At 32.8% G+C, this 10,865-nt stretch overlaps 1 long non-coding RNA gene across 1 annotated transcript; it reads left to right on the top strand.

Annotated features, from left to right (window-relative positions):
* The first annotated feature begins 5,292 nt into the window (after nt 1-5,292).
* LOC146162812 (uncharacterized) lies at nt 5,293-9,874 on the top strand. Its single transcript, XR_014494665.1, has 5 exons — nt 5,293-5,354; nt 7,832-7,921; nt 8,938-8,994; nt 9,415-9,504; nt 9,818-9,874. It is a non-coding gene; the product is annotated as an uncharacterized LOC146162812 (long non-coding RNA).
* Nucleotides 9,875-10,865: the final 991 nt, after the last annotated feature.

Raw genomic sequence — 10,865 nt, 5'->3', positions numbered from 1 at the left:
AAATATGACTGAAACCTGCAATACAAACCTGACATCTAAATATATTTCCGGCGCTGGTCTAGAATCTTAACATAGCGCACATTATATTGGTTAGGATGGGGCTTAATTATATTGGTTAGGGTGGGGGTTAGCGTTTTGAGTTAAAAGTATTATTATTAATTAATGAGTATAACAATACTTGACCCACCCACAACCAAACGCTAACTCGCACCCTAGCCAAATATTCTAGACCAGCGCCATATTTCATTTTAAAGCCTTTTTTTAGATTTTTATGTATATATACATATATATAGTTTGTTTCACTTGCAGAAATTGCCCAGACAACCTGAAACCAGTTTGTGCGAGCAACGGAAAAACCGACACCAACATTTGTCATCTGAAACACGAAAGTTGCCTTGCGTAAGTACGAGGGCTGGGGTCGATGTTGTAAAATCCAATATCCAACTATAAGAGTTTATTTAACTTTTTATATACAAACGCCACAGCTGACATAAAAAACATTAATTCATCATTTGCATGAAACAGATAACTGAATTGTTTTAGGTAGAATGAATGGACGACTCCAGTCATAAGACCAAAATAGGAACAACACCAACGTCGGAATAAAACACAAATCGAATAAGGCCAAAATAGGACCAATCATTATTAGCCGTAATCACGTCTAAATCAGAATAAGTCCTAAATCTATCGGCATAAGACCTAAATGGCCAAAACCATGCCAATACAACCTTCTATGTTTACCAAACCCTATTCCTAAGTACATCACTAACTCCCCTAATAATTTCAACCCTAACTCATTTTCTAACCCATCCGTTACACCAATAACTCCATAGGACCAGCAGTGTGGCGCCGTTCAAATTAGGGCATTCAAACATCAGCACCAAAACCTCTGATGTTAGACTTATGCCCCCGGTCGTCCAATACCCTCTCCCTACACTCTCAGGCGTTATTTTGGCCACTTAGACCTAATTTCGATGAAAATAGAACTTATTCCGACAGATTTATGTCTTATTTAGACGATAGATTTTATTTTGTCGTGGATATTACTGCGTATTTGGCTTTGTTAGGTCGTTGGTCTTAATATTATGCTTTAAAGATTTTTATGCTTTAGTATTGTTGCTTAGTAGGCCTTAGTGTGTGTTCGAATATCAAACCCATTCAAAGTAGGTAGCAGTTTGCACTTCCCTAAAGTGATGCAGTTAAACTGATAAATGACATATATACCGTTATACCGTTGTTCCAAAAGATTTATAAATCTACTTATCTATCTATTCGCCGTGGGCTCGGCGGCGTACCAGTAAAGTGTTTAAATAGGTTTTCAAACTTAACGCTTATTGTGTTTAATATAATGTATTTCGTTTTGTCATTTCTGTTCTGGATGTACTTACGAATAGTTCTTTTTGTAAAGTATCATGTTTCGTTTTCATTTTCATTTTCTTTTTTTTCTTGTAAAAATACTTAGCCGTTCCCTGAAATCTACGGATGGTTTTTTAGTTTTTGCATATAGGCCTATATACTGTTGTGCCGAAACAGTTTCACATCTATTTAAATTATTTAACTATCCTTCCACAGTAGGCTCGCTGCGTAACAGTAAAATGTTTAATAAGTTTTCAAATGTAAAGCTAATTGTGTTTAATATAATGTATTTGGTTTTGTATTTACGAATAGCCTTTTGTTGTAGCCTATCTTAATTCGTATTGCTTTCTTTTATATGAAAAAATAATGAACTTGAATTGAATCACAGCCAGGAGGCAGCTGACTAGATGACTTAACAGTCTTTCGCCGCCCCCTGGGAACTACGGACGCTTCTTTATTATTTCAAATTTTGCATGCATGGTACCGTTGTTCCGAAATAAATTTAAATCTATCTATCTATCTATGACAGAGAAAATAGATTTTTAAACCTATGAAACCCACCTAAAACAATTAGAGCTTCACAGTTTTTTCACCCTTAAAAATAAAAATAATATAACATGTGTTGAACAGTAATAACTTGGAAACAAAAGTTGACGGTTTCAATCAATTATATTATTCAAAAAAACAAACTATAGTTTAAGTGTTTCTATACTTTATCGAATATTATTTGAATGCTTTATGTGGCTAAAGGTCACCATATTTCACGAGCAACTTATGAAACAACTTTTGTGACCAGATTACAAAATTAAATCTGAAGTGCAGTCTTTCGCCTTGCTCGATTTATTTAAGAATTGGAACAAATTTTGATTGTTCTTCTGAGCATTTTTGCCAGTCTAGCGCTTATCGGTGAGAGAGGTTTACTAGGAGTTGTTGCACAAGTTGCTCGTGTTAATACTTTACCATATTTTAAGCAGAAACTTCTTCATCTATAAACATCTAACATAAACTTTTGTTGTTATAGCGTGCAGAACTCCGGTGAGCCGTTTTATAAAGTCAGCAAAGGCTACTGTCCTTGCGAAGAGTAAGTATCGCCTTAATTATTTCATAGTATGGACTAAACATGCCCGATTATATCGGGTTGAATCCGGTACCCGATACTAATGTGTAGTATCGGTACTCGTCCGATACTAGGGTGGTATCGGTGCCGATCCAATGCGAAATTAATTGTGGTTTAGATTCATGTTTTCCGATACAACGCAGTGATTTCACTTTTGAAAGGTAAATTTTTGAAAATTTTATTGGTTAAAAACTTTAGAGGTAACTAATTTTTTAATGCCGATTTAAACTTTGGCCCAATACCGTCGAGAGATTTACCTTTGAACTATTCAATTTTATGTATATTTGCCATAGTAATGACGTCATTTGGTATCGAATCGCGATAATTTTGTCTGGAATATCGAGTATCGGAATAAAATGTCAGTTATCGGACATTTTAATCGTGACTCAGCAACCTGCAATCTTAGCCTACGTATGTCTGTTTGCCTAAAACTTTTCGCACGCACGTACCTGCCTTAATACTTAAGTATGTGTTTTACACATTGACTCACTTCGGTACTTCGCATTAAGTATATGGCCACTTGAGCATTTGTACGCAGCATGCGCAACTCCAGATCCGTTTACATCCGAGAATGACCGCAACTGTATTAATACATGATTAAGTCTGTGTATCTGCCCAGCTTACATACGTACGTTAATGACTAAGCTGAACGTTGGTAATTTGAAAAACTCTAAAATAAAGCATTTTTCTGGTATATCATGTAGTTTATTTATTAAATAAGTTGATGACACTATTTTTATCAAACTAGTAATTACTCCTTATTTAGCTAAAATTTCCCTGCAAAACAGTTATGGGTCAAATTATATCTTTTCCACTTACTAAGGCTCTTGCATTTGTTAATTTATCTCAAGAACTTTATAAAAATATATACAACAAATATTTTTCTTTCGGACAAAATCGAGACCATTATTACTTAAACTTTTCTATGGGCCATAGTGTCCGTTTGTTCGTGCTTTTTCAGCTTTATTTTTAAGAAGTTTTATGATAAAAGTTTGTATTCTGAAGCATAATATCAAAGCCCAGCAGTTTAAACGTTTCGAATAGCTTTTCGTTCATTTTCAAAAGAAGTTAAATTTAATTTCAATGTTTAATTCTGTGTGGGCTTTAAATTTGTAGTTATTTTAATCAAACAAAAAACATTGCTAAAAGGTAAGCAATATTATACTAAAACAGGCGTAAAAGCCGATTTTTAAAGAGTTAGCCGTCACACAAAGGTATTGCAAGTTTACATAGCTGGCACTTTTCTACAAAAAGAGCTATCATGCTTTCTATTTTTATTTAGCTTATTTTAATGCTAAAACAAATTATTTTGTTCTAATATTGTAACCATCGGGTATGGAAAACATATTAAGCATTAGCAACACACTTAATAATAGTTTTTGAATAATTTTGTTCTAGGGCGCAGCCCTACATATCTCTTGGTGCCAAAATTAGCAGGATCTTCAATGCCTGTTATTATTGTTTTGCCATTTTTTTACAGATTGTTCCCTCTAATTATAAATTTTCAAGTTTGTTTTTACTGATGTTGCCCCTTATACATCTTTCGTTTTTCAAATAATTGCCCCCTAATACAAGTTTTTTTTTTTACAAATTTTGTCCATTTATAAATTTCTGTTTGTTTTTACAAATTTTTCCCCTCATTGTAAATCGTTTGTTTGTTGTATTTTACAAATTTTGCCCTGTTATTATTCAACATAGATCTTGTGTTTGTTGATTTACAGATTTTGTACCTTTATAAATCTCCCAGTTTGTGGCAGCGATCGGCAGACTTACCCCAACGAGTGTTCCCTCGATATCGCCAACTGTAATGCGTAAGTCCAACTTTTCGTTTGCTTAACAAACATCCTTATGTAGATATTTTATAAACTTTTTTATATAAGAAAAAACAAGCAACTTTATGGGACAACTTACTTAAGTAATTAAGCAGGTAATGTTCATTTTCCTTTCGCGATGTTATTAAAATACACAAAGTTATTTGAGATATTTCTGCTCCAGAAGCAATAAACATTTATTTTTGGCGTATTTTTTACAACGCGAATGGCAACCAAACAAAATTTACTTACTTACGTATATTTTTTTAACTTAAAAACCAAGATAAAGGCAACGTTAAGCCACGCAAAACTAGTAGCAAACCGCATAGTGAAAAAATACATTAAAATTCACACATTTAACAAAATATATTCTTTTTTGTATTGTCAGTGGTGAAAGTAGAACATTGTTCTTACCGATACGACGAAACATGTCGGATTACTATAGGTTATTACTATGGTTTGGTTCCGTAACAATTTTGCTTGAAAAATTAAACAAAAAAGCGACGCTTAATTCAGTTGTTTTTATTGTAGTTGAATAGAATTGCAACTTTTTATTTTAAGGGTTGTTGAAGGCAAGGATCCGATTACGAAGGTTTTCGACGGAGATTGTCCAACTAATTGTCTTAGGTGGGTTACACAAACCTTTTTAAAACTTTTTTTAAATTGAAGGATAAATCGAATGACTATCTGAATTTACAAAAATAAAAAATGGGTGATTAAATATAATATAGTATAATAACTCGGGTAGACATGAAATATTTTTGTTCGTCTATAATTTATATCCTTATTACCCAACACAATAATGCATCAGGGTCAAGCGTAATAATTATTAAATCAAGGCATAAAACATACAGCAAGTGTTTTTCGTGTAATTCTAGCACAAAACATACAGCAATGTTAGTTTAGCATTTGTTATTTCTATTGTTGTTGTTGTTTTAGTAACAAACAACTTACAGAAGTACTAACAACTGTTTCTTTAGTGCTTGCCCAGCCATCCACGACCCAGTTTGTGGTTCTGACGGCAAAACTTACTCCAACCCTTGCGTTCTTGCCGCAGCAAACTGTGAAGCGTAAGTAACCCGAGAATATGAAAGACACACACACAAATGTGTTTAACAACAACTGTGATCTTACCCCTCGGAAGCTGCTTTATTACCAACGATTACGGCTTTCCCTTTTCGGTACTTTTCGGTGTAACCCGAGAATACGAAGTTAAACAAGCATTAATAACGCTTGGATTTAATAGTTTTTAACATGGCCGTATTGAACGTGGTATTTTTTATTCAAAACTTACAAAAATCAAACATTTATGGGTTTAGAATAATCACACCAACTTAAGGAAAATAAATTTTATTTTTCTAAAGACTGCAATATCATATTTACTAAAAAATGTATAATATTTTGGACCTAAAGATTTCATTTATTTAAAACTATCTAAACCATTCCTCTTTGGATATTTTAAAAAAAAATTATTTAGATTTTTTCGAAAATATACTTTTTAATTTTAAACCACTTTGACGCAAAGTAAAAAATCTTTCAAAGAAAAGTTTTGGATTACAAATTTATTTATAAAACCAAGAGTTCAGAAAGCGTCCTGTCGATAAAAATATGGCTGTTTAATAAGAAGGCACTTGTTTTAACTTCTAAAACAAGCACAAGCTTACAACTGACAGTGTTACAACTGGCTTGGTCCGAATATAAACAATGAAAATTAACACAACTCCAATGAAGTTTTAAACTGTCAAAAATCGCCATTTTGTTTTATTTCTTCGTTCGACCAACCATAAATAATAATTTAGTTTGATTTTTTTTAGCCTATAAAAGGTTCGTAATCACGTCAAACATTATTAGATGGTTATTAAGTTAAAAGCATTTCCGCGAAATTCTGTTTTTGTCCTTCTGGCTAGATTAAAAAAAATCCCTAGAAGTAAAAAGCTTTACAGTATCATCATCAATGAAAATATTAAATTCGTTAAGAAACATTTCTTTCCAATTTGTGTTCAACTTTGACCTGGTAAATTTAAAATCGTGTTGATGAAGGCACTAATATTTATATTCCATTAATATCATTATTATTACACAATGCCATGTATTTAATTTGTTAAATTATTTCGGGTTACTAATGTTCCCTTCAGAAAATGTAATTCTCCTCTCAAAGAAATTGAAAAAGTACTCTTTTTAATATCTAGTCAAATTATATTTTTATGTGACTTTTTGGACGTCATAAAATTTTTCGGCGGCAGAACGATTTCTAATCATTGTTTTTTATCAAGGATTTGTATTTAAGATGTTTAAGCGAAACACCCAATCATAGTAAAATAAATTCGTCTAGGTTTTGTGCATTTTGCTCTTACTTTTACCGAATATACCTATAATTATCCAAAAGGAATTAATAAGTTCTTAAATTAGAACTCTAATTTGCTTTATACCTTTTGCCCTGGTTTTAGACGATGAAATTATGAAACCTACATAACAACCATCGGTCGTAAACATTAAATAAAACAAAAACCGAGTGAAAATCATGTCAGCTTTGTTTACTTATAGTTGTGTTTCATGCAGGTTTTTGAATGGAAACGAACCGATCGTATTTGCACAAGAAGGAGCGTGCCCTTGCATTAAGTAAGTTTGCTCTGATTGGAAGTTTAACATTATCAAAAAAACATATTTTTTTTTAGGTAATTTTAAAATTATTCATGCTGCGAACATTTATTTATTTTTTTTTTAATTTATCTACGTTTTAAAAACCCATACAGAAAATCTCCATCAGGGTAATGAAATTAAAACTGGCCAAAAATGATACATAGCAGTCAAACAATAAAGAAAACAAAACAAACTCGCTAACAGGAAAATGTTTTTTTAATGGTCTATTTTAATAATTATCGCCTTGGTAAAAACGTGAATGAGATGATCTTAAACTTGGGTAACCCTAAAATGAAAAAATTCCTTAATTTTTTAGCGAAATAAATTTATTATTTTAATAGCCGAAATGTGAAAAATTCCTACATTTTCTCTATTATTTTCAGTCTTTTTAAAACAACAGCAAATGATTGATTTATTTTTATATATTTGTAATTCCTATATTTTCTACCAATCAAATGATAACACCGTCGTGAAGTGTTCCTTGTTAACTTTGCGTATCAAATTGTAACTTAATTACGAATGATTAGAAGCACTTTTTGTCACGGCTATAACTACACCTCACTGACATAAAATATTAGAAAGAAAGCAGTTTAATACGACCCAAAAAAATATAAAATAGTATTTACAATTTGTGTGCTAGTATATTCTGAAACTATTGGTAAAACTGTATTTTCTCGAATTCCTACACTCCAAGTAAAAATTAAAATTTAGCGAAAGCATTTAAATGTATCTTTAGATATTTCCACATTGTGTGCCGAAACAAAAACGTTTGATAAAAGTAACTTACACTTCAATGTTGGGTTTTACTTAAAATACTTAAATCACGTTGCACATACTTGTCTTGTTCGTCGTTAATTGGCGTATGTCGCTCAAATATGTCGGGTTTAACCCATCTTTGAACACTCAGGTTTTGTACGTTTGACTACCAACCAGTGTGTGGAAGCGATAAAGTGACTTATGGCAACCAATGCAACCTGGACGTCCAAAGCTGTCTTTCGTGAGTAGAACTTAGAACAGATTCAACTTAACTAAGTTTGAATTGAGGGACGAATAACTGTAAGGTTGGCTCCCACTAGGCGCGTTTTACTTCTAGCGTTAGCGTCTGGCGCAAAACCCTATCGTCCAGTTCACACATAACGCGTTACGTTAACGGCAAATTTCCTCGCTTCTAACCGAAAGCGTCACAGTTAAAATATTTTTAACTTTCCGCAACCGATAGCGATTTTTACGTTAACGCAAAACGCGTCTCGTGCGAACCAGCGTTAAGCATCTACCATGTTGGGCCAGTTGTAAAACTTTGAGGCAATCATATTTACTTGATCAAATTAAGAGAACATTACCAAATATTTAGTCAAATATATAAAAGCTTTATTGAAGTTATTAATTCTAACTCAAAAAAACAAACAATTAGTGTGCAAAGTATTTGCAGTATAAGAATATGACAAAAATTTAATTATGAAAAATTCGAACAAATCTCACTGCAAATGGTCCCAGTATAATCGAGGTCGTGAGTTCGAACCTCACCGTAGCCTAGCTTTACAAACAGGATGAAGCAGGCAACGGTGCTGCGGTTGTTTCTCGACTTGCTCCTCTTTGAGCCTGTGCAGTTCATTTGGTAGACCGACGGTCCCAGTATAATCGAGGTCGTGAGTTCGAACCTCACCACAGACTAGTTCCACGAACAGTATGCAGCTGGAAAAGGTGCTATGGTTGTTTCTTAACTTGCTTCTCTCTGAGCCTGTGTAGGTCAGTCGGTAGAGCACTGATCCCGGTATTTCACTTAATAGTCTTAAATATCTATCCTGATTTTTTCTTCAGAAGATCATATATATTTTTATCCAAGGTTTAGCAACAAAATAGCTTTCTAATATTATTCCAAACATGCACTATATATCGGACACCAATGACACCTTTGCGAAACCTTTCACATTGTTTTATAAGTTTTGCTTATTTTTCATGTTAAAGAAAGGCCAAAAATAATAATATAATAATATTATAATTGTTTTAATTTAGACAAAAGCAGGGTGGCGGAGAAATCACCAAAGAATACGATGGTGAATGCTGCGAAGCGTAAGTAACGTTTTACTTTATGCAATTGCTTAAAAAATATAATAAACTTTACGAGGGTTTATCAAATCTTAAAAAACACACAATAGCAATTTAATGAAAAATAAGTTACTTGGCTTTATGTTACACAAAACTGTACTTGGCTCATTTTTAATCAGCAAATCTATGAAGTCTATTTGTACTGTGACCTAAATTTAGGAAGTCATTTTTTAATTTTTTTTTACTGATACCGTGGTCCACCCGAGACAAAAAAATGTAGGCGTCCACGGTAAAAAAAAGGTTGAGAACCCCAGGTTTAATACAACTTGAAGATTACAAACCAGCAGCTTTTTTAAGCACTCAACAATCAAAAAAATACACAAAAGTAACAAGTTTATAAGATGATAAGTTTACAACGGGTTTGTATCGGGTGTTTGTATTCAGGAAATGCTCCAGGATATACTGGCCAGTGTGCGGAAGCAACCAGCAAACCTACGACAACGAATGTCTGCTGGGACTAGCAAGCTGCGAGTCGTAAGTTAGATGGACCATTAAAGTTGTCCGATAATATCGGATCGGTGCCGATCCGATACCGAGTGATAGTATCGGTCGATCAGATCTCTAACTAATATTTTGGAACTTTAAAATGGTTTTCTTCGGTAATGTTTAACTTCAGTAATATATTTAAATTTTCGGAACCTCATTTGCGATCCAAAACAGCAATTCTACGTTTTTTTTAAATTAGACTGCAAAAGTTCTTGCCATTACATAATATGTATAATATATTGTATTATTCAACAGAGACTGCAGAAAATACAAATCACTTTAATTATTTATCTTCTTTCAGGAATAAGAAAGGTAACGGAGAAATCAACAAACTATATGACGGCAAATGCTGCAATATGTAAGTACCTGTGACGTCATAGCGATTAAGTTGACGTCATAACGACTAAGTTGACGTCATAGTGACCAACTTGACGCCATTGAGACTTACGTAACGTTACATATTTGCTTTCGTCATACTAAAACTATCTTGGTTATTAAATTTAAAGCTATCTATATGTTTTCACTTTGTTTTAAAATGATTGAGCTCGTGTTTTTGAAATTCAACGAAACTAATGTTTTGAAACTTTTAACGCAGTAAAAATATTTCAACTTGTGCATGGATAAAACTTTTGTCAATTATCGCAACTCTATAAAATAAAACAGGCAAAAAATCTCCCGTTGTGCGATAAAAATACCGTACGTGTCACGATTAAATGAGATGCTCTTTTGGTCTGGCTACAGTAAATGTTGTTTTGTAATAGTTTAAGAACCACTGGCGTAAGCATTCCTTTCAAAATAAGGAAACCGATTTACGAATAAAAAACAAGGTTAACAACCTGAAATTCGAATTCGTAGACCCACTTTTAACTGCTGTCTTTAAAAATATAGTCTTAATGGACTATTGTCGTAAAGCATTTTGAATTTTTTTAACATTAAAATAAAGTTTTAGACGCAATAACGAAACAATGTAATAATTCAAAATGTCAATATTTCCATGTGAAGAAATGGATTAAAAGAACTCCGAATCAAATTTGCTGCTCTTGTTAACCGTGGCTTTCAGTTATGAACACATTTTTAAGCCATAAGTTAAAAAAGGACGTTATTGACAAAAAACTCTTTACTCAACCTTTTAATTGTCAGTATTTATGATCGTAGGTGCTTAGTTTGGTTTATAGTAAATCAGTAAATGTATTTTTATTAGATTAAGGCATGTTTTGTTTTAATAGAAAACCCAAAATAACTTTTTTTTACAGCGGCTGTCGGCGAATGTAATTTGTGTGCACCCAAGCTGATAACATAACCTGGTTTATTTTTACTGCATTTTAAGGCATATTTTGTTCTAGAAAATA

Source organism: Ascidiella aspersa, chromosome 3 (assembly GCF_963924565.1).
Source record: "Ascidiella aspersa chromosome 3, kaAscAspe10.2, whole genome shotgun sequence".
Classification (NCBI taxonomy): domain Eukaryota; kingdom Metazoa; phylum Chordata; class Ascidiacea; order Phlebobranchia; family Ascidiidae; genus Ascidiella; species Ascidiella aspersa.
This window is presented reverse-complemented; position numbering and strand designations above follow the sequence as displayed.